A 21,335-nucleotide genomic window follows, 5' to 3' on the forward strand; every position below is an offset into this window, starting at 1 on the left:
GTGAGCCCACCGGCAGGGCCATTAACAATACTTATTAGGAAGGTGAGAACTTAGGTCTGCTTTGGGCGGGGAAGGGGGAGGGCCCTTTATCCAGCAGTGACCTCCATCCTCCAAGTCTCTTAATCTGACCAGGAAGATGTCCTCCCCACCCCCACCCCAAGTTTAAGGCCCCTGCCCCTCCCACCTTCCTTCTCTTCAGCGGAGGATGATCGGAAAAACAAAAATATCCCATCTGCCTCCTTGACAGTTTAATCACATATTCTCTCTGCTTAAATAGTATTTATTGAGCACCTACTATGTGCCTATGCTGTAGACACAGCAGCCATAGAGAAAGGGAAGCTCCTGGCCCTCTTCATGTTTCTATTCTAATGGGGACGCAGAAATGTCACTCTCAGATATCCAGTCTTTGCATAAATGTCACTTTCTCCCAGAGGTCTACCTTACTTAAAATTTTCACCCACACACACACATACACACACCCACACACACCCGCTCCCTATCCCATTTCTCTATTTCATCTTTTTCCACTGGGCTTATCAATATCATATATATTATATATAGTTTTCTATTTCGTTTGTTGTCCTAGTTCCTTTTTAGAATATAAGCTCTATTGGAAAGAGGAAGCTTGTCTCTTTTGTATACTGTTTTATCCCCAGCGATGGTAAGGGACAAGACATATAGTAGGTGCCCAATATAATATTTGTTGAATGAATGAAAAGCAAGCAAGCAAATAAACAAGATAATTTCCAAGTGTTAAGCTCCACAAAGATGTTAAAATAGGGTCTGCGACAGCGTCTGAAAGAGGGGGCAGCTGCAGAGTTGATGCAGAAGACGGCCCTGGAGCTGAGAGAGATTGCAGCCAACATGTGAGCCTTGAGCCAGGTGTGGGCCAGGCACCCACCTAGGGGCTGGGGACAGGTCCGAACTGAGACCCTGCCCTCAAGGAACTCTCATTCCAGTGGGAGAGACAGACAAAGGGGCAAGTGACGTGTGATGGGGGAGAAGGTGTACTTAGGAGGGGTAATTAACCTGACATGGAGGAAAGGAGGATGGTTTCGAGCCAGAGCTTCCTGGGGAGAGTCAAGTCTAAGCTGGGTCCTAAACATGGAGCGGTAAGGCAGGAGGGGAGCTCAGACAGCCAAAGCCTTACAATAAGAAGGCAGGCATGGCCTAGTTCTTCCCAGGCAGGGCTCTGGCTGCCTGCACCCAAATACCCTGAGGCCCTTGTCAAGGTGCACATTCCTAGGCCTTACCCTAGAATAAGAGGATCTAACCTCAGCTCCATTGACATTTGGGGTCATAATCCTTTGTTGTGGAAGCTGTTCTGTGCACACAGAGTGTTTGCCAGCATCCCCGGCCTCTACCCAGTAGATACCAGACCCTTCCACCGCACTGTGTCAACCAGATTGTCTCCAGAATTCTCCCAGTGTCCCCTGGGGAGGGGGCACAAAATCGCCTCCTGGTTGAGGACCACTGCTCTAGACCTTCTAACTCAGAAACTTCTGGAACAGGGCTTAGGGAATCTGCGTTTTGAGTGAGTCTCTGGCTCACTCCAGTTTGAGAACTTCTGCTGAAAAAGCCTTTTTTCTTTTGAAGTCAGACATATCCAATATCACTGACTATAAAGCAAACTCAAGCTTAGATATTTTATAACGTAGGCGTTCAAGCGGTGGCACTGTTATGTGGTCATCGTGAGGGGGGTTTGCCTGTGCCCCACTCCTCCCCCCAGCCATGTACCCACCACGATGAAGGCCTGCCCAGTATCATCAGGCCACCTCCCACTTACCACCTGCCCGCCTACCACCTTTGCCCTCACTCATGGGGAACGACCCAGGGTGACCTGTTCCACAGACAGTTTTCTGAACAGTTCTTTGGGGAGCTATAGGAAACGTAACTCTCCCCATCCTCCTAGTCACATGTTATCATCACATTTGCAAAGTGCTGTTTCATCTTTTTTGTTATTGTTTTATCACTTTTAATGTCCCCACGCGGGAGGCACATGCTCGTTTGTTCCTCTCATGTATGTGATACAAGTTGTTAACTCATCGGCCCTCAATCACCCAACTGGCCTCTACCCATGACCAACCTCACCCAACCCCAGCCTAGTCCTGGGGCAATTGAGGCACAGAAAGCCCTACTGCAGAGTTGACAATGTCAGCAAAAGGGTGTTAATTCTAATTAATTCTAATTTCCTCCCACACCTTTCCAGAGAGCTGTGCCAGGGACCACAGCTTAATGAGTAAAACCCTCAGTCCTGCCGGCTGGGGACCACAGTCAGAGGAACAGGAGGTACAAAGCCAGGGACTGCAGTGAGCTCACCAGTGAGTCCACCCTGGACAAGCCCCGTGCCTACTGACTGGGGGTTTGCACTACATTCTATCATTTTTTAAGAGATTTTGTTTATTTATTTGAGAAAGAGATAAAGCAAGAGAGATCACAGAGGGAGAGGGAGAAGCAGACTCCCTGCTGAGCAGGGAGCCTGATGCACCCTGTTCGGGGCTCGATCCCAGGACCCTGAGATCGTGACCTGAGCTGAAGGCAGATGCTTCACCGACTGAGCCACCCACGCACCCCTACATTCCATCATTTAACAAACATCTAGTGTGTTAGTTAGGTGCCAGGCTTTTCCCCAAGTACAGGAGGTGCTGGCATGCATAAGATAGGATCCCTGCCTTCAAAAAGCTTCCATGAAAATGACATCCCAAAGATTTGGAACTGGGAGAGAAGGAATTTGGGGGCTGGACCCAGCTTTGGAGAAGTTCAGGAGGGAAATGGGCCAGAGTAGCTGACTTTGGGCTGTAGAATCTCTCCCCACCTCTTGCTCCAGGATTCTTCTCTGAATTTTACTTACATTCTCACATTAAATTGTATTTTTTCCCCCTACTGCTACTATTGTGGAGTATTTAGCTTGGTTATCAGCAAGGAAGATTTTGTCTACCCCAGTGGGATGCATAACACACAGGTACTCAGATACTGTTCAGTGGCGTAGACGTGACATTGAAAAACATGAATCGCATAGTGAAAAGGTTATTCCTTTTCAGTTCCCTTTCAATCCGAGAACGTCTCAGTTTGGTACTAGTGTGTCTTTCATGCCTAACAATTGCTAACTTTTATTTCTCAACCAACAAACCACAGATCTCAGGCTTAGAAGCTTGGGAGGGGCAAGAGTTACCTGGCTAGACTTTTAAGAAATGGTTTGTTTTTATTGAATTCACTCTATGGTTACCCCTCTCTTAGCGAAAGATACTGCTCTCCATTTATGGTAGCAATCTAGAGTTTGATATAATTTATGGGTTTTAAAAATAAATATAGCTAAGGAACGGTAGAGAATAAAATAATGGTTCGGGAGGGGGTGTGGAGATGGCAAAATGTGAGAAAGGTGGTACAGGCATGACTAGAATTTGCAAAATAGTTCGCTAAGCCACAAACTCTAGCACTTCTGGAAACTTCTTCCAAGGGCTGGCGGCTTAGAATAATACTATGTTTGGGGCTCCAGGGAAGTAGCATCCTCAGATCTAACACTCAAACTCTGGGATGTGTAAAGGCACGAACTGATTGAAATGAGTCAACTCTATCTTCTAGAACACTGATTCCCACACTGGCTCAACGTCAGAGTCACCCGGGGATTTTTTTCTTAAGATAAAGAGGCGCAGGCGCCACCCTAGAATTACTGAATTAGATCCCAGGGCGGAGCCCGAACATCTGAAATTTTAAAAGTTCCCAGGTGATTCTGATAAGGTGCCAGGCATGGGAACCTGGACCCTGCAAAAGCTGAATTTTGTCACAAGTGAATCAAGTTGGTAGAGCTGTTGCACACAGGGAATCAGTCAGGGTATCTGTTCTTGGATTCATTCACAAGCGTGGTTGTGGGGCCTTCCATTCGTACCCACAGGACCTGTGAATGCCCCATTAAAGCACATCTCTGTCATACTGATTCTTGTTTTTGTTAGTTTGCCTGTCCCCCCACTGGACTCCAACCCAATGATGGGTAGTAAGGAGGGCACATATTGCATGGTGCACTGGGTGTTATACGCAACTAATGAATCATAGAACTTTACATCAAAAACCAGGGATGTACTGTATGGTGACTAACATAACATAATAAAAAATATTATTGTAAAAAAACAACAACAAAAAAACAATCATTTGCCAACTGCCTAGCTTGAGCTCGGCACTGCCCGAATTCGCAGGCATTGGGCAATCGATGGGATTCTCGAGCATAGGGAGACATCCCTCAGTTGACATAGTACCTCGTATACCAGCTTCAGGGTTTTTGCATCTTCTCTTCCCTCCAGAACGATTCCTCCCCCAGATCTGTTTTTCCTCCTCACTCTAAACTCACATGTCATCTCCTTTTGCCCCCACCATCTGTCCCGTTCTTTCTCTTATCTTTCATGGCAGTTATGACCATCTGTAAGTATCTTTTTCATATATTTGCCTATTTGTTATCTGTCTTTCCTAATTAAAATGTAAGTTCAATTCACCTCTCTATCCCTGAGTCCAGCACAGTGTTGGATATTGGCGCTCAGTGAGAATTTATGGAATGATTAAATACCTAGTTGAGCATATTTGCAAAGGGGGATATACGGGGGGGGAAAAACATTAGGCCCACCATAGGGCTTTCATTAGACATGGGTATATAGCATTTCAGCCTGTGTGCCTCTTTTCCAAGTGATGCTGTCCTGCCTTCCCCAACTTCTCTCCCTTTCCTCCCTTTCCTTTCTCTTGTCTATTGTCTCCTTCCGATCCTCCCTTAAATATCGCCTCCTTCAGGCAGCCCTCCTGGGTGGACTCGAAGTGATTCAATCTTCTCTAGTCCATACTTTCTCAAAACAAAGAGTCATTATAGAGTATGATTCCAAATATATGAGACAGGCAGAACTGATCTATGCTTGGATATCAGGGTAGTGGTTACCTTTGAAAGTGAGCATGAGGTGGCTACTAGGTGGGCAGGTTGGGAGGGAGGGGCTTGCATTGTTCTTAACCAGGATGCCAGTTACTAAGTGTGTTCAGTCTGTAATTCAGCTGCGTGCTTATGACTTAGGTACTTCTATAGACATACATAATGCTTCAATTAAAAAAAAAAGCAGTGTTCTCAAACTTTGCTGTGTATCATAATCAACTGGGGTGATTTAAAAAACTTAATGCCTAGGTCTTACCCCAGACTCATTACATCAGTCTGTGGGGGCGGGATCCAGCCATCAGTATTTTTAAAGCCCCCAGATGATTCCAATATGCTGCCAAGTTTGAGAGCCAGTGTACCATACTATTTTGCCCTTGAGGATATAATTCATTGCCTTCCTCTTGTGTCATTTAACTCATTCGGGATATCCCTCTTCCCAGTAACTGTTTTGTAAAAACTTCAAGGTGGCAATGTCAGGTTATTTTCTCCCTTCCCATGACACCTGGTACAGCATCATGTTGGCAGGGGTGGGGGGGTTGGGGGGGTGGGGAACCAGACAAGAGGAAGTGCCAGATGGATCATGGAGAGCAATAGGAAAAAAACAAGGTGGGGTGTTGGGATAGAGAGTAAGGGGTGGGGGCAGGCCTATTTTCGGGTGAAAGTCATGGAAAGCCCTCCTGAGAAGGGAACATTGAGACAGAGATCTGGAATACATGAGGCAGCCCACCAGGAGACAAGGCCTGAACTCGAAAGAGACTTCTGTGCTTCCAGAACACAAAGGAGGTAGCAGTCAGGGTCCAGGTTTCAAGAGCCAGCTGGGGAGAGGGGAGCAGAAAGGATGTAGGAGAGATGGGGTGTGGCTGGAACATGGGGGATATCACCGGTCCTAATACCAAGTATGAGTCTCCTTCTTTGTCGTTGATAAACGCTGGTTGTTTATTTACATGCCCAAACAGCTAGTCCCGTAGAGTGGGTTTGTTCAAGCAACACAGAAGAGAACCTCTCTTTTCTTCTACATGGTGGGAATTTGCTCTCCGGAAACAGTTAAGTTAGATGACGATAAAGTTTGGAGACGCTCGAGCATTGGCAAGCTTGCTTCTGAGAATAAATCCTCCAAAAGTTGTTGGGGTCTCTTTTTAAAAACTCTTTGGATTTGGCTAGGTGTAGAATTTCACAACAGCAATTAAGCATTCTGTGTATTGTAGACTGGCCGATTGCTGAGTGGGCAGGCTGGGGATACGGAAGCTGTTCGATTTAACATACATCACATTTCTCCCTTGGAGGTGGCTGCTTGCCGTTGGTGACAGTGTTTTGCTGTTGCCGAAGAATCCAGACCGTGTCCCTGGCCCAGGAATCCATTGCTCGACTTGATTAACCACAGGAAGACATTAAGTGAATGTAAGGACCGGAACAGCCTGGGAACCATGTGAGTTCTGGGCTCTGGTATATTTTATGCCACCTCAACTGTGCATCAAGCTGTCCTTCCTGAACTCATTAGAACTGCGTGCCCAAAGGTGCCCCTCAACTTTCAGAAGCAAATAGAGAATGATATAATTCACTCTGAGAACACCTTTCTGTCTCATCCGGAGCATGTCTTACTTATTATGATTAGGCATTAGGCATCCTATTGTCCTGAAAATTTCATGAGATTCTCCCCCTGCTTGCTAGGATTATGTCAAAGTGACTTGTCCTGGATGCTGTTTTCTCTCATCAGTACAGCTCGTCTCCTCTCCTTAACCATTGCTGGGAAGGCCAACACAGCTAAGGAATCTGTGCCCAGGCTTCAAATGGTCAAACAGTTCAAGGCTGTTGCAAATCCTCTTTTGAGAAGGCTTGTGTGTCTTGCTTCCTGGTTCCCCAAGAAGCAGACCCTGAGATAAAGATTTGAAAGCAAGTAGTTTGTTTGGGACATGATGTTAGAAAACTCTATTAGGAAAGTGAACATGGTACGGGAAGGCTACCAGCATGTGGTGTGTTATCAAGCAGGTGATCACCATGGGTGATGGAACTTAATCCTGCTGGGAAATGCTGGGAGTAGCTTACTCACTTCTGAGATATCCCTCCTACAGAGTGAGAGAGCTGGGGTACTTATCCATCAGCGCCTGTCAGTCATTGGATGGGGGCTGTTCTTGGCCTTCTCTGAAGAAAAAGAGCCCCAGGTGCTGGGCGTTAAATTGGGGTATGAAGAAATGGGCAGGGCACCAGACCAGGTAGGCGTCCAGGAAGAAAGATAAGTGTAGATTTGGAATCAGACAGACCTGCACTTTGTTTGTTCATTTGAGAGTGCATGCACGTGAGGCGAGGGAGGACGGGCAGAGGGAGAGGGAGAGAGAGAATCCTCAAGCAGACTCCATGCCCAGCATGGAGCCAGATACGGGGTTCACTCGATCTCATGACCCTGAGATCATGACCTGAGCTGAAATCCGGAGTTGAATGTTTAACCAACTGAGTCACCCAGGCGCCCCAGAACTGCATCTTAAAAAATATTTTCACTACTTACCAAGACTATGACCTTGGACAAGTTATTTAGTCTCTCTGAGCCTTAGTTTTCCCGTCTGTGAAATGGGGATGATTACGTATACCACCGATTCCATTAGGGGCACAGAGAGGAATTTAGAGCTAATGTAAAATCCATAGCACTGGCAAATAGCTAGCATTCCTACATTTTTAACTTTTTAATTATTTTCTAAGTATTCGTTGATTGACTATTCTTTACAGAGTCCTGTCAGATATATCTGAAATCTAATCTAATAGGTTCTGAGGGATAAAATGAATCTCAGCTCAATCCTCTATTTGTGCAAGGGCACCAGTTTACAGAAGCCAGTGAGGGAGCCCGGATCCTCATGCAGAAAGTGTGAAGGCAGCAGAGCATAAAGTCAAGCTACGGACAGCAGGGAGGTCCAGCCATTACCCTCTTCCCTCCACAGGCCTGTCCTCTTTTTCCCACGAAAGTGCATTAAGCACCTGCCCCAGGCCAGGCACTGGGCTGGGTATGGGGGATGCAGAAGAGAATAGGACACCTGCGTGGCTCTTAGGGAATGTAAGAATCTGGGGGAAAGAAAAGCAAGTTATAGTGATGATAACAGTTGCTAACATTTATGAAGCCCTTGGTACTAGGCACTGTTCTAGGCACTTTACAATATGCGCTTATTAATCCCTTAAAACAATTCCATGAAGTGCTTTTGTTGTGTCCATTTTACATACGAGGAAACTGAGGCACAGGGAGCGTAGGAGACAGCGCATGGGGAAGGTGGTTCAACCCCTCCAGGTATGGCTCTAGCTCGAATCCCCCACCGCCACGCACCACTCGCTCTTGCTAATGCAGTGGTCGCCTCACACGTTGGCTAATTATCCCATGACTTTTCCCCAGTTCCTGCTCTGAGGCTTCAGAACCTTACACTTTAGCCCGCGTCTGACCTCCTATGGAGTAAAAACAGATTCCTGGGCTCTATCCTACGGAGTAAAAACAGATTCCTGGGCTCCATCTTGAGAGTTCCCACTTTAGTAAGTCTGGGCGGGGTTTGGAAATGTGTCTTTCTAACAAGCTCCTAGAGGGCGCCAGCGCAGGGCATCCACCGACCCCAGTTTTTGAGTTGCAAACAGGGTTTCAAACAGGGGTAATTTTTTCCTCCCAGGGGACACGTGACAATGTCTAGAATCAGTTTTGATTCACAGTTCAGGGGGTCGCTACGGGCATCTAGTGGGTGGAGGCCAGGGATGCTGGCCTCCGCCCTGCAGAGGCCAGGAAAGGCCCTTGCAAACAAAAACTGATCCAGCCCCAAAGGTAAAGAGGACCGAGGTTGAGAACTCCGGCCTGCGGCACAGCCTCACAAATGTTAACACGGCGAGGAGTCATTTGGGGATCTTGCTTAAAACCCGCATTCTGATCAAGCGTGTCTTAGAGGGGTGCCCAATGGCCTGCATTTCTAACGAGCTCAAAGGGCTTCTGATCCGGGGACCACACTTTGAGTAGCAAAAGCCAGAATATATCCTGCATAGGCACATGTCTCGAATCAAGGCTTAGGACAGAATGAACTCCTAAGAAATAAACCTAACATCATCCCAAATTAGTTTGGAACAAAAGTAACTCTGAGTTCAAATAATCCCTTGACACTCTTCCCCGCCCCCCCCCCCCTCCGCCCAGAGCAAGCTTTCCCCTTAAATACATACACGGAGGCAGAAAGGCTCAGAGGAAGGAAATCTCCATTCCTCTTTGAGGCATTTAGGGGCTGATTTAAAACAAGGAAGGACAGAGCTTGGTCAGAACTGCCTTGCTTCAGTCCCCAAACATCAAATCGAGTCTATTGTTGCCTGGAATTGTGGCTTCTTTCCAAGAGCTGCGCACTGACGGTGGGGTCTGCCTCTGCCTGACTTTCAGGTCTGCAAATGTGAGATGAGAAAGTGGCTGTTTTTAAAATGGTTGCTCTCTTGGGAAAGGGGTATGGGAGAAAATGGACTCTCTGCGTCCAGCCCTCCGGAGATGGCACCCCAGCCCCGGTGATAAATGGCAGCATTAACAAGGTTTGGTTGAGAGGGGACCTGCAGATTTATGACTTCCTGTCTCCGCCAGCAGATGTCATTATGGCTGACAGAACAGAAGGCCTTTCAAGAGCGAGCTGGGGTGGAGCTAAGAGGAGGGGAAAAAAAAATAAAATAAAATAAAAGGCGGAAGCCCAAACCAGTGTTTGCGCAGTGGTGCTATTGTTGATGCTGTCATTTTAGGGACACGGGGAAGTTTTACATGAAACCGAACGTCTTGTAATATCTCTGAGGTCCAGCTTTGAAGATTTAGGCAGAAACTCTCAAATGAAGCACAAAGTTTAGCTTCACTCAAGAAAGGAAACCTGCAGGGTTTTCTTCCCGGCCTGCGTGTACCCTTCGGTGAAGCAAACACTGCGTGAGATAAACGTATATGTTACCCTGGAACATCATTCTGATGGGTGTTTAAATATGTTTCTTTTACAAATTCAGCAGCCTGTTCTGAAGTTCTTTGGGTACACAGATACTTTTACCCATTTTAAAAGTGTTTTATAGGATGTCACTAGTGTTTTAGGTGCCAGAATTTTTTGCTGTACCAGAAAATGGTAGAATTTTGGTATTTATCGTTGGTCCCAAACCTGTATTAATAAGTACAACTGGGAACATATACTTACCAGTAATTATAGGCCACACGTCTGCATTTCCTCCTACTAATTGTCACCTGAAGCTTTGCCTTCTGTAGGCAAAGGAAGCATTTTTTTTTTCTAATTGATTCTCTTATTTAATAGACATGGGGATGTATTCTTTGGGCTCAGGGAATCAGTGCCCCAACCTGGTGACAGATGCTAGGTTGTCCTTAGTCCTACCAACAGCAAATTGTCCCCCCATCATGGCTTCGCGACCGATGTGGCTTGGCAGAAATGTACAATCACGGAGGACTTCATGGAGGAGAAGCACGGGGTCTCCTTTGCCCCAGGCCTCTTAAAAAACCAAAAGCCCACTTCAAGCAAAAATTTGATTGAGGGTCTTCTTCTATAATTAATTAATGGCTATCATCTTAGTGTATATATTATAGGGAACATCAGCTTTTCGAAATAACACCGTCGGTATGAAAAGAGCCACTGCCGTTGCTCCTTCTGCAAACGACTTTGGAGTGGCAGCTGGTGATGGGTTTAACTAACCCAAGCTCTGAAGACTCACGCTCTAAATTCTTTTTCTGGCTCTTCCACTCACTCCCTGGGTTATTCTGGGCAAGTCACTTCAGCTCTTTCCTCACCTGTACAAGGTGGACAATAATAGCACCACCTCTTAGCAAATTTTTCAATGAGGATTGAATGGCGTATTTGTGAAGTCATTAGCCACGTGCCTGGGCCAGGGTGGGAGCTCAATAAATTAGCTATTGTTATAATGATTAATGTTAAAATATCTTCACTCTTTACTCTTTCACAGGTAGACACACAGAGACATAGACTGATTCATTGGCCACCCAGAAAAGAAATCCAATAATTATAATAACATTAATTGTAGCTGTCATATATTGAGTGCCTACTGAGTGCCAGACACGGTTAAAGGCTTTACTTGCAAAATCTGAATTTAATCCTTACAAAAATGTTTTGTGGCCAAGTATTATCCCTCTTGTTTCACATATCAGGAAACTCCGATTGGATTAAGACAGTGGTTCTCAAACCGTGGTGTACATCAGAATCACCCCCGCAGAGCTTGTTAAGACGGTTTGCTGGGTCTCATCTGCAGAGTCTTTGATTCTGTAGGTCTGGGGTGGGGATCCCTTGATTCCCATTTTAACAAGTTCCCAGGTGCTGTTCCTCGGGACCATATCTGAGAACCATTGGTTTCATTAACTTGTTCAGGGTTTTACAATGAGTAAGTGACAGAGTGAGTTTTCAAATTTAAAAATTTGAATGAATTAAAAAATGCACTGGGTGTTATACGCAACTAATGAATCATCAAACTTTACATCAAAAACCAGGGATGTACTGTATGGTGATTAACATAATATAATAAAAAATATTTTTAAAAATGGACTCTTAAGGAATACCTATGACTTCAAATTTCCTATTATCAAACTTTTTTTTTTTAGAGAGAGAGGGCGGGGGTGGGGTAGAAGGAGAGGGAGAGAGGGAATCTTAAGCAGGCTCCATGCTCAGCGTGGAACCCCACCTGCCAGTGTGGAGCTTGATCTCACTACCCTGAGCCGAAATCAAGAATTGGATCCTTAACCAACTGAGCTACCAGGCGCCCCTTCTATTATCAAACTTGTGAATTAACAGTTGGTGCTCGAATTCGTGGCGCACAACGGCTTGGATGGCTACTTGTTTGAATTGAATATCCAGACTCATGATGTTCATAACACAAAACAGTTCACGATACCCCAGACGGCGAGGATTTCAGGAACATTTGTTGGAGGAGCACCAAGTACTTCTATCATTGCCACTTAATCACCAGGACACTCAACAGTCCTCCTAGGGTGTAGGAGAATGCAAGGCCTGTGACCCACTGTAGCTGGAGAATTCATTAGGCATTCCAAGATGGAGCCCAGCTGAGTAAGCCACACCTGGATGCCATCTGTGCCTAAGAGTCACGGTGATTCCTCAGCCTCCGACCTGCGAGGACTCTCAAAAGACAGCCCACCTGGACATCTGAGGGTCCTGGATACATCTCCATTGAATGTCCAAGACCTAGCCTTTCCCACTGCCCACGTGAGCCTCTTACAACCGGTCAGCCCAGGGGACCACGGATACAAGCTCCCGTCTAGAGTGAGAAGAGGATGTGCTCTGGCCCACATTGTAGGGTTTGGGGACATAGGAGAGAAACCTCCAAAAGCAGCTGGTGAGAGATATAAATGGAGACAGAGGACACAGGCATAGAACCAGGATAAAGTCCAAAGTCCCTTAGTGGGTAAAGGAATCCAGTAGAGGGTCATTGCTACCTTCCTCATTTAGTTGCAAATGGAGTTCAAACACACAGGCAAGATTCACATCAAGGAACATACACACCCAAGGACTTGAAGAAAATGGGTGAACTGAGGGAGTCGTACCGCTGATAGAGGCAGAAGCTCGTTGTGGAAGGTTGGGAATCCCTATTGCCATGATGCAGGATGGAGGAGGGACAGAGAGCCGATGCACACTTCAATCAGGAGCCTGGATTCCAGGGCTCTCTGTAGAGAATGGCCCCGCTAAATTTTGAGGACCCTTCCTCTTCTGACATAGGAAGATTCTATTTTTTTTTAAATTTTTTAAAGATTTTACTTATTCATTTGACAGAGAGAGAGAGAGCACAAGCAAGGGGAGCAGCAAGAAGAAGGAGAAGCAGACCTTCTGACGAGCAGGGAGCCCGATGTGGGGCTCGATCCCAGGAGCCTGGGATCATGAACTGAGCCAAAGGCAGATGCTTAACCGACTGAGCCACCCAGGTGCCCAGTACTACTTATTTGTATATTCATTCATTCATTCATTCATTCAGAAAATACTTGCCGAGCACACGTAACGGAGCAGGTACCCTTAGAGATATGGGGGTGGGGAGAGATGCACAGACACAAATCCCTGCTCTCATGAACCTTATTCTCTAGTGAGAGGAGCAAGATTTAAAAAAAAAAAAAGGTAACAAATTATCTAGTATCTTAGGAGGTGAAAAGGGGTATAGCGAAAAATGCAGAAGAGAAGCGGATGACTGTTGCCAGGTGGTGTGGTGGAGAAATGGCTTGTTTCCATCCCCAACAATATCAGCGTTGATAAATAGCCTTTGTTCGCGAGGGATAGAAACTTAAGTCAAACTGGCTGAAAAACAAAAGGGAAAATTTCGACGGCACCCAACTGAGAAGTCCAGGAGTTAATAGTCGTGCTGCGCTCTGCTGTTCTTCCTTCCAGCATTCATTCCATTCGTCATTTCTGACGTAACCCAGAATTTCACACCAGTATGTAACTTTTCCCGGTTTAGTTTGTGTACTTCTGGAAAGCAGGCCCCCACCCCCAAAGCCAGGGTATAAGCCAATCAGCACGTTCCATTCTCGCCTGATCACAGTGATTGGTTCTTGGGTGGGCAAAGGGTCCAATGAAGCAGAAACTCTAAAATCCTGCTCGGGATCTTTCTTTTAAGGTAGCAGGAGAGGAGAATTGTTACTGGTAGCCCTTGTGTAACCATGAGGAGGCTTGTTTCAGAATGTAGCCGAGAGATGAAAACAAACAAACAAACAAGTAACACCACTAGGTTCTGGATGACACCACCCATCCACCGAATAACACGCTCTTGAATGAATTGCTTCCACTTCTGGACTTAAGAGTTAAGAGTCAAAAAGCAATCCCCTTTATGGCTTAGAACCATGTAAGCTGGGTTTTCTGTTATTTTAAATAGAAAGAGTCCTGGAGTTAAAACATGTACTTCAGGAACAGCTACATCCAGGTGCTCCTCAATGACCTCACAGATCGCCCCAGTTTTCCTTGTGTGTGGGCTTCCTGCTCAGCCTGGTGCTTCCCACAGGGACCGTCAGCAACCCCAGGCCCGTGTTCTTTTTCCTGGCAGCCCCTGGAAAGCTGTGCACTCATTCCGGCTGAGTTACCTTGGGACACGCGTCCATCTCTGGACCAGTCACTGAGGCCAGGGGGATGGAATACTGCTGACCCTCTCTCGGGGCCTGGGTGCCACCTGCCTCCATAAAATCACGTTGTTTGAGAGAGTTGGTTCTTCAGAGAAAAATTAAGGAGTTGTTACCAAAAAGGTGACGCATAGGTGCTGGACAATCGGAAACTGTAAAAATTCACTCTAATATCTAACTTTCTATGTTTTGGTCCCACTTTTCCCACGTGTTAAGCGAAGAGGTTGAGATCAAGTGATAGTCCATTACATTTTACTACGAAGGACCCCCCCTTCACCTGCTCTCCTCTGTTGCCCATGGTGGGCACCAAATTAAACTAAATTTAAAGCATTTAGTCTAAAAAATCCATCCATTTGTCATTAATATGTCCATCTACCATGTGACACATTTTTATCGAATATCTGCTACCTTCCCATTTTGTTCTGGCATTAGAATCACCTTTATGAGACAGCCTGGAAGGCATGTGATCCACTCTGTTCAATGAAAGATGGGGGGGGGGAGGGTGTCTGCTGCTGCTGGTTTTCTTTCTGGGTTAAAAAGTCAGAACCTCAGCAGAAGAATGCTGTGTGCTCATGTCCCTTCTCCTCTGCTTGGAATGGGGTATGTGATGCCTGGAGCGAAAGCAAAAATTTGCAACCGTGGGGTAACATGCATAAAGAGTCAGCAAGTTGCACACGGCGGGGGGGGATTGTTGCAAGGAGGGACAGTCACAATATGGGGCCATGACAGTTTGCAGCATCCCAGGGCCCCTAATGCCAAAGGCTTCTTGTTAGAAAAGATCATTCACATCTTCATTGTTGAAGCCGCAGTTAAAAGTGTTCTGTTACACGCACTTACATGCATTCCTAATTGATACAGTCAGATCCAAGAGGTGCCCCAAGCAGCTTATAGTATGAAAATGTCCAGGGAAGTAATAAGAGCAAGTGTCATGTGTGTCAGGAGTTTATATGGGGCAAGCGATCACGTTACAGCTGCTCAGTGCAGCTGCCCTAATGCGGAGGCAGCAAGAGGCGATATGGAAATGAGTGGGCGTGGCTATGTGCCAACAAAACTTTATTTACAAAAACAGGCAGCTGGCTCGATTGGCCCGAGGGCCATCCTTCACTTGTTGACTCTGGAATTAGACATACGTACTGGGTATGCAGTAAAAACGGGCAATCGACGTAGTTTGTAATACGCTTATTAAAATATGGAAAATCTCTCAAAATTCTCCTTTCCAGATTTCCCAATGCCAGGTCGTTAAGCTCACACGTTCTGTGACTCAGCAATTCCTCTCCCATGTCTTCCTTTCCTCCCACAAAAGGGAATTGAGGGGTGGGTCCCCTGGACAGCTGCTCCGGGTGCTAATCTATAACGAGCTTAACGGGAGAAGTTGGGAAAATAAACATTTGCCTTTCTCTGACGAGAAAATAGACCACTGTGCAGTGAGACAGGCAAATACACAAAAATGTAACATTTGTTAGCCCTGTAATAATTTTGGTGAGGATTTTTGTAACTAACCTACACTGAATTTGTAGTTAGCTCAAAGATGGCAGTTGTGGTTAGCAGAAATTCCAGAACCACATCATGTGTGGTGTGCTGTGATTTACAAGGGATGTGATTTATATTGCGAATATGAAACCTTTTAATATGCCTCCCAAGAAGTTGCTTGGTTCACAAAAGTCACAAAAGAATGCCAAAGAAATACTAACACTGCAAAGAAGTTGGATATATTTTGTCTGACTTTTTCAAAGAATATGGACTCTGATTCAAACTAATGTAAGTAAATTGCAAGTAGTTCTGAATCTTAAAAAAAAAAAAAGTCTTAAAATCAGATCCTCTCTACCCTCACTAACTGTATCTTGGACAAATTTTTAAAGAGCATGGGATTGAAAAGTCATTGGATTATTGATCATGTGGCTCTTGTTCTATTTAGGCCCATGAACTCAGGAAAGTACCAACACAGACTGCACTGGATCTAGGAAACGGGAGTGGTGGAGACTGGGGCAGACGGGACAGTGTATGCCATGTCCAGAGGAGGCGACCTCGCTACAAAACATGCGTGTGACTCCAGTGATTGTTGTCCCTCTTCGGAAATATCTCTCAATCTTTAGAAAATATCTCTCAATCTTTAGAAAATAATAATTAAAAGTTTTTTTAAAAAGATTTTATTTATTTGAGAGAGAGAGAGCACAGAAGGGGGAAGAGAGAGAGAGAGAGAGAATTTCAAGAAGACTCTGTGCTGAGCATGGAGCCTGACGTGGGGCTTGATCTCACAACCCTGAGATCATGACCTGAGCCGAAATCAAGAGTCAGATGCTTTACCGACTGAGCCACCCAGGTGCTCCCAATAATTAAAACTTTCATGTAGTAAGTTTCCTGTTTTATAAATATTGTGCAAACCAAGTAAACCTGTGGCTTAGTCATGCTTTTGATTGTTTCTCTTTCTTACACACACACACACACACACACACTCCCTCTTCCAGACAAAAGCCACACACACTCCTTCAACCACTGTACCCAGAAGATGCCGGACAATGGTGAAGTTGAACTGTGCACCTCAACTGATCAGATTTTTCAACTCTGCATTTCCCAGACAAGACGAATTGTGTAGAACACGACATCTCTTCCCGCATCTCACGCTATGGATCTATTAGTGTCGCTATTTATGGAGAGGGGAGAAGAGAGAGTGATAATTTATACATACATTTGTTTTGTAAAAATTACACTCCTCTCCTCTGATTGGCTTGAGTCCCCCAGAATATCACTTCTCCGTGATAGATCATGTGGCTGGAAGGGGAAATGCTAAATTGTTTAAGAATTTCAAATTTTTGCATTGCCGCTGTAGCAAACGGTGTCATCCACTGAGCCATGCGGTTTTCCCCCCTTCCCAAAATGTCACAAAAGGAAGAGTGATCACAACAATTTGCACATGCCAAACACATTTGCCCAATCAACAACACAGAAAGAATCCCAATAGAAATACCACCCCTGTAAAGAAACACTGTATTTGATCTGATTTTAATACCGAAACGTTGCATATCGAAACCTTTTGTTTAGGCAGGAGACAAAGCTGCTGTGAAGGAGAATGGTGACAATAATCCTGCTCAAGACATGTAAAAAGTTGGGAATTCTGAGGCACTTTGGGAAGAAAACAAGACTACATTTACTCATGCTAAAGAAATGTTACTGCTTTTAGTGTAAAAAATGCTTCCAAGATGATAATGAATAAAGTAAGAGTTCCAATTTAGGTGCTATCCTACATTGAGCTGCTACATGCTTCAGGAAGATGCTTTTGGGCATTAAATTGCTAAGCAAAGGGGTGCCTGGGTGGCGCAGTGGGCTGCGTGGCAGACTCGGGTTCGGCTCAGGTCCTGATCTCAGGGTCATGAGACTGAGCCCTGCCCCTGGCTCCACGCTCAGCAGGGAGTCAGCTTGAGATTATCTCTCCCTCTCTCTCTGCCCCTCCCCCTGCACATGTGTGCACACGCATGTGTTCTCTCTCTCTCAAATAAATAAATAAAATCTTTAAATTGTTAAAGCACCTGAATTGTTTAGTGTAGTGGACCCTAGTTATTTTGGCCGTCTCACTTCTGTTTGTTTTTCTCTTTCAGATAAAGATGTGGAGTTTAATTGTCTCCCATGATCAGCCATGGGAGACATGGCTAATCAATAAACCATGTGGAGTTTGTCTCCCATGATCAGCCATGCTCTTTATGTAGTGTTGACCCTTGCCTCAGCTTACAGGGCAGACTCTGACTGGCTAAAGCCAATAATCCTATCCCGTCCTATGCCATCCATCCTACTGGCCACCATGATTTGGTCCATGATGGCAGAAACCCAGTCGGAACCAATGAAACCTGTGAAGTTTTCCAGGGCTTCTGGGAAAAAAAAATATGGGTCTTTCTCCTCCTTGAGAGCCCCTCCTTCTATGGTCTGCATAGTGTGAAGGTATAAAGACACGAACAGCTTCTTTACTACTAAAGTGGAAGACCATGGAACTGCCAATGGGAACCCATCTGAGGCCTGAGGAAGTAGGTGATGATGCAGAGGCAGAAAGGAAATGTGGAGAGGAACAAAGCTGGTCCTTGATGACACTAGATCAAACTGTACCTGAAGCTAGTCCTGTCCTGGGCCTTTCCAGTGACGCAAGTTTACACATGACATTATTCTTCAAACCAGTTTGAGCTGCATTTCCTGTCATTTTCAATGGAAAGGTTTCGAACTCAAATTTTGGTTTTGTCAAATTGATGTTGACATGTTAATACTGTTTCGATGAGTTATACTGGGAGAGTGGGGTCACACTGTGGGTTTCTGCTTCACTATTTTGTTTAGTGTGTTGTTTTCAAATGGATACCTCACCTTCTTAAATCATTTTCCTACTAGTCTCCTTGTCCACACTTCACAACACACATCAAGTACCACCTTCCCTGTGGACCCTGTGAATTAATTACTGAGCAAGAATTATAAACACTGGTCTTTTAGCTCTGTTAAGGCTGCCCCAAGTAGTGGTTAAGAGCACATGTGTTACACTACACAGACAGGATTTTGAACCCTGGCTCTATAATTCACTAGCTATGTAACTTTGGACAATTCACCTAAACTCCCTAAGACACTTCGCCCAACCTATAAAAATACTGTTACTAATAGCATCTTGTCTGAGACCATTTTTGTGAAGCTAAAATGAGATAATTCATGTACAACATTTATCATGGTGCTTGACACAGAATAAATGCTCAATAAATGTTGCTGCTGTGATTATTAGTGTTATTTTACTTATCAAGGAGTCTACCATATTGAAAGAGCACAATAAATCTAATCTTCAGTTATTAGCCCAATAAATATTTGCTATATGACTTATTTAAACATTGATGAATGGATAGTTGAATGAATACATGAGTAAATTAAAATACGAATGAACGAATGGGAGCTGGCAACTAAGAGGCAAGACCACAAGTAGCTGGGCTGGGCCAGGGTATAAAGAGGAGGAGGACAGAATAGAAAGCCACCCTGTGTTTTATGAGAATGCCCTTCCCATGATCTGTGTCCCCGTCAGGTGGAATGTTCTGCAGTCCTGCTCCCTTCATACTCGCGTTACTGCAGGCCATCTGTCAGGAGCGTTTTGATGGGCAGCTTTACAGGTAGCCATAATGCAGCACTTATGGCCAAAGTCATCACACTTTGTTGAGCTCCATGCTTAGAGTGTCCGTGTCATTTTCTCTTTTTCCTCTGGGTCCTAGTTGCTCTGTGCACAGATGGAATCTAGTGTAGATGGCTTACTTCTTTCCAGTGGCTCTCCATGGCCCCTGAGGTAAAATTCAAAAGACCTCAAGTCCCCAAAAGGCCAGTAAGGCCTTTAAGGCCAGTAAGAAGAAGTAGGATAATGTGGACATTTCGTGAGTACTTACTTTAGCCCAGGCCTAAGACCTGCCAGCCAAGTCAGCTCACCACTTTGAATGGACCACCCCATCTAACCTTCACAACTATATATGGCAGCTACACTCGTTAGCTCAACTTGCTGAGGAAGAAACAGAAACCCATCAAGGCTATGTTACTTACTCAATTTCACAGGGCTAGGCTATGGCACTGCCAGGATTTTACCCCAGCCAGTCCTTACCTAGAACTCTGCTCAGAGGGCTTTAGGCTTCATTATATTACACCTTGTGTTGTCTCCTACACCAGTTGAAGCTACAAATACAGTTGTCCCTCTGCTTCTTTTAGAGTCCTGAAAAATGAACCCTAAAGAAGTGATTTCTTGAAATAAAATTTTTCAAGTGTGGCGACATTGGAGGCACTTTGAGATGATTTCATGAGCTCATATTTCTAGATTTCTTTGAGAAAGAATTTTTTTTTTTTCATTTCTCTTCTTATTTCATCGACCCTCAGTAGCCAATAGACCCATACTTGGAGTCTTGTTTAGACCTGGAATTCAAGGGCCCACAAGCATTCTCAGTGCTAGGCATCTGAACAACCCATCTGGTTCTCACAGCCAATTCTGGCCAGGCTGGCTTTAGCTGGAATTCTGTCTCAGACACACTTTCATCTCAAGTTGGCCAAGGAGCTACATAATTTGCAGGGTCCCAGCCCCCAGCTCCACAGAGCAGATTTAGGGGAGGGGTTTGGAGCTGAGAAACAATAGCTTAATAACTAGCACACCGGTGGCTCACAGAAGTTCTCTTAACTCTGGGAATGGGCTGCGGTCCACAGGGACGGGTCCTTGGCAGTCACGTTTGTATTATGTGGATTTGTTCTCTACTGGACTGAGCAAGAACACATGACTCAAAGGAACCAATCACATTCTGTGTCCCAGGAACTGGCACTGAGAGACAGCGAGTTTCTGTCACAGAACCTGAATCATGTAACATCTGGGGCGGCCATATTCCACCACCAGATGTAGCACAGAGGAAACTTGTCTTTCGTGATTAGAGTCTAGAGTAAAAAAAGTGAAGTAGAAATGAAAAGAAAAGGAACGAGCGAGAGAGAAAATATACCTAGACGACTTTCTAGTTCCTTAATCCAGTCTCGTTCTGAGAATTGGCTGTATTCCTAGTCTTTCGTGTTCTCTGAGATACCCCTTACCCTTGTAAAAAATAAATGGGCATTTTGCATCAGTTAAATGAATTGGCTTCTGTTACTTACACCCTAAAAGCACAGATTAATAAGAAAACCAAATCTTTTTACTGCTCAGAGCAGTTTCAAATCCTTTTTGAGACAATGTAGCTTATAAACAACATAAATAATTCTATGGTCAGAAAGATGGTTGGCCAACTTCCTTGAAAAAAATCAAGAAATAAACAGAGCTGTTTATTCAATGTTTCTCGTGATGAGTGACAATAAAAATTTCTAAATTGTCTCTCAGCTTCTCATTTCTTTTAAAAAATTTATTACGACTTATAATTGTTAACTTTTGGAAAAATAATGGTAGTGGTCAAGCCAGTAAGAGGAGGAAGGTTAGAAATCACCAGAAAAACTAACTGTAATTCAAGAAGAAAAATGACCAATTTGAGGGGAGTAAGACACACTTCCAGCAAATGCCTCTCCTTGTGCAGCTTGTAATAATGCTGCCTTGAAGGGAAGCACACCCAACAACTAAAGAGGGGGTGAGTATGGAATGGGAGAAGGAGAGGAAGTTCTCTGGTTGTTAGAGAGAAAGAAACCAACCTTAAATGAGCTGAATGAGAGAGGAAAAGGCAAGACTAGAGCAAGCTTTGGGCATAGCTAGACCCAGATGCTTGAATGTATCCACTAGGAATCATTCCCGCTTTTCCCTGTGCTGGATTCATTCCCAAGCAGATTTTTTTTTTCACAGTGGGTTGCCAGATTTAGCAAATAAAAATATAGGACACCCAGATAAATTTGAATTTC

The sequence above is a fragment of the Ursus americanus genome, chromosome 22 (genome assembly GCF_024610735.1).
Source record: "Ursus americanus isolate L20-20 chromosome 22, mUrsAme1.1.p, whole genome shotgun sequence".
Lineage (NCBI taxonomy): Eukaryota > Metazoa > Chordata > Mammalia > Carnivora > Ursidae > Ursus > Ursus americanus.